General features: G+C 36.2%; 1 long non-coding RNA gene across 2 annotated transcripts; it reads left to right on the forward strand.

Annotated features, from left to right (window-relative positions):
* The first annotated feature begins 212 nt into the window (after window positions 1–212).
* On the forward strand, window positions 213–3,254 carry LOC113300298. Of its 2 annotated transcripts, none has more exons than XR_003335696.1 (3): window positions 213–622; window positions 729–1,909; window positions 2,488–3,254. It is a non-coding gene; the product is annotated as an uncharacterized LOC113300298 (long non-coding RNA). The 2 variants fall into 2 exon arrangements; XR_003335695.1 differs by having other exon boundaries at window positions 920–1,909.
* Window positions 3,255–3,723: the final 469 nt, after the last annotated feature.

The raw sequence follows: 3,723 nt of genomic DNA on the forward strand, positions 1-3,723 counted from the left end.
TAATTAGTAAATGCTTATGGTCTAAAATGTCTGTAAGGGTATTTTATGTAAGCAAAATATCAGTCACTTGAGTCAGGTCCGACTCAAAAAACAAACACATTTATGAGTCAGACCCAGAGAGTTGGACCCATGCGAGTCAGTTAAATCAGCCGTAAACAAATGAGGTGTAAATGATACATTGTCCACAACCCAACGACTTCCCTCTTCTTCTCCTCTTTTCTGCTTCGAAAGAAAAAACAACAAGAAATCTCCCCCTTTTCTCCTCCGCAATAAAACCCCATTTCTCTCAAACAACTAAACGTAATCCCCACTTAAAAACATCACCTTTCACTGTAAAATCCATCTCATCACCAGCAACTAACACACAATTACCAGCAATGAAGGAATTATATCAAATGATTATGGGACCAGGAATTGCACCTGAAGGACTTGGATTAATTTCCGAGAGAGATATATCAAGTCATTTTAGAAATTCCCAAAAGTTTAGGAAATTCAGATTTAGTAGCTTCAAAATTTGGAAATTCTGGTGGTGGATGAAAACCTTGGGATCTGTTGCTCTGTTTACTGGTCTAGTTACCTTCAAATCATATTATAGAGAACTGATTCTACCTTATATTTGCAGGTAAGCTATACCTTGATGATATCAGAAGATCATGTCTTTTAGTTTTTATTTTCTGTTGTAGTCGGTGAACTAGTAGCAAGTAATCATGGGTTTTTTTCCAATTTAGGTTTTGGGGGTTGGGAACCTGAAATCTGTATTAAAAGTGAAAATAAATTATGGGTTAATTTAATTTTCATAGTTTGATGGATCAATTATGGGATTTTGAGGTCAAACAAAGAAATTTCCATGACATAAGCAACTCTTGAGGTTCAGAACCGCCTTATTGATATATTTTTGCATTGAGTATTTGATTTGCAGGAAATGCCAAACTATTGTTAGATTGCCTGTGAAGTCAATCTTATGGGTCAGGTGTGTTTATCGAGGGCCTGGTGCAAGTTATTGAAAGCCTCTGATTTTGTCGGAAAGCATTTAAATCATGCAATTGTAAAAAAATAAGATTCAGTGTGATAACGCACTCTGGTTATGGTTATCGTATATGATCCATTATTGTCTACATTGAGTAACCATGTTGGTACTGACTATCCTTTGAGAAATCAAAGTCCGGGGATATAAGATTTGGGAACTTCTGATGGCTTGATTTGTGTAAGCCCCATTAGCGAGAATGATGTTGTCCTTTGGAGTCCAGCTGCTAAGGAGTTGAAGGAAGTTTCAACTGGACTAATCGAGTCAGCGAATGAATTTTGGTACTTAATCATGGCTTTGGTTGTGATTATGAGAATGGAGATTTTAAGGTTGTAAATCTTGTGGGATATCAGAGTGAACATCTTTGTAAAGTTCAGGTAAATGCACTCGAATCTAATTCACGGAGAAGACTTGGTAATATACCTTACATTGGATAGCAGAAACTGATTCTGACGCCGAGACAGTCATATTCTCTTTTAGTTTCAAGGGTGACACATTCGACGACATATTTGTGTTCATAAGGAGAGTTCCTTTGCTTGCATGGTTCTATTGGCTGTCACAGTGATATATGGGAGACGACTGAATCTTGGGCTGAACTCTTTACCATTAACAAAGTGACTATCTGTAAGCTCTCTAGACCGTTGGTTCCACTTCAGTTTGTCAAGAATAGTGAAGTTCTATTAGGATATGGTAGTTGGTACCACTTCAGTTTCCGAAGAATGATAAAGTTTTATTTATATGGCACTGATGTTTATTATCATCTGGATTTGTATGACTTCAAGCTTGGAACATCCATAAATCTCAAATTTATTGTCTATGCGGAGAGCCTTGCTATGCTTAATTCGGGTAATTATGTTGCGCTACCAGAAATAGAAGACTCCAAAGGTATCTTATGCACTCACTAACTTAATATCACATATATTTTCCTAGCACAATGCGAGCTTAAACATGTAAATTTCTTGATCCTGCACCATAGCTGTTTTGCTTAGTTTTTAAAACTTTACATTCTCCAGTACAGAACGAAAAGTAGATTTTTAGGAACGAACTACTTACCTAACCAAACTTAACATTGTTTTACAACTTGATTGCTGTTATTTCATCGTTTACGTTCAAAACAATATACAGTTTTGTTGGCTGTATTCACACCATCGACATTTGATAGTGAAAATGTTCTGTTTATTTTTTTTCTTTCAAATTAGCAGTTTCAGGTTTGGTGTTACTGAAGAATCCTATTCAAGACAGTAGGTTGTGATAGTAGTGACTATCTGAAGCTTATTTATGACACCTGTTGCCTGTGTATGCATTTTCTTTAACTTCAATTCCAATTATCGGTTTACCAAACCGAATGGGGCTTAGTCCATCTTTTGACAAATTGAAACTATTAATCTTCTCACATGCAAATCCCTCCGTTCTTGTTGTCACTCGATATTATCAAGTTCTCATCAATTATGCACTCCATGCAGCTAGCGCAAGAACAGTAGATCTGGAGAACTTTAATTCAGGTGCTCATGTTGGCGGAGTACAAATGGCCTTCGTAGATGATGATGACTCAGAAGATGAAGACATCGCAAAAGGACTTCCTGTAAGTCCCAAATCAGTTATGGAGTTAAGGAAACAAGTCCTCAAAAGAGTTGTGAAACTTGGATGGATATAATTGTTATGTGGAAAAATAGATGGATCTTAAAAGAAGAAAACTAGATTTGGAAACAAGAGAGCTCAATCTCGAAGTTCGTGAACAAAAAGATCAGCATGTGCAACAACGAATCTTTTGCAGTTGAAGTGGCGGCAAATGAGTGCTAATGAGATTGCAGAAAAGCCTACAGTTTCTGACATGAGCATTTGGTGATGTCAATAATGGTAAAGAAGATGGCGAAGACCGGAATGACGTAGAACAAGAAGAGCATATCAAGAACCGAACGAAGAAAGTGAAGACAATGCGAGTATCTCATACATCCTTAATCTTTTGTCACATAGTTTCCCATATCTTTGCCTAGTTCTTTGAAAGTGTGTATGAGTACTTTTGAGTATCTTACACACTTACATAGATTTTCTTTCTATGTCGTTACACTATTGCTGTTTTTTTATATCTTTGAAAACTACAGAACAATGTTCGTCTTTAGGGGAAAACTTGATACATTTATATTCAATTTAAGTGCAGGTTGCAACATAATGATACGATGAACAATGTTCAGTAGTTATCTCTAGCTTCTCTTGAACTAGCAGTTTAAAATATGGCACTAATGAAGATCTCAGTTCAGTTATATATTGTTGCGTTAGACTGGGTTTTGGTTCTAGTCAATTCTGAAGCTTATTTATACCATATGAATGTAGATGTATCGCCAGAACAAAGTAGTGTTACATCAATCTTCAAACGAGTTTAAACTGTTCTTTTTTGTAGAAATTCGTCCTTTTTTGTCACTCAATAATTCTACCAGGTTCTCATCAGTTATACGCCTCATGCTGGTAGTTCTCGCAGAGTTATTAGTTATGGGCAAGCGAAGAACTCAGGTGGCAATCTTCTTACCACTGTATATCGGCAATGTAAGTCTCTATTGTATTAAAAGAATCTGTTGATGTCATCTGTGGGCATCGGTAGTTATAAGTTTCTTATTTTTTCATTCATTCGGTGCTTAAGAAGATGTAAACAAAGAACTTGAGAATGTATTCTGATTCATATGTTAAAGGCAGTCTTTCATATG

The sequence above is a fragment of the Papaver somniferum genome, chromosome 7 (assembly GCF_003573695.1).
Source record: "Papaver somniferum cultivar HN1 chromosome 7, ASM357369v1, whole genome shotgun sequence".
In the NCBI taxonomy this organism is placed as follows: domain Eukaryota; kingdom Viridiplantae; phylum Streptophyta; class Magnoliopsida; order Ranunculales; family Papaveraceae; genus Papaver; species Papaver somniferum.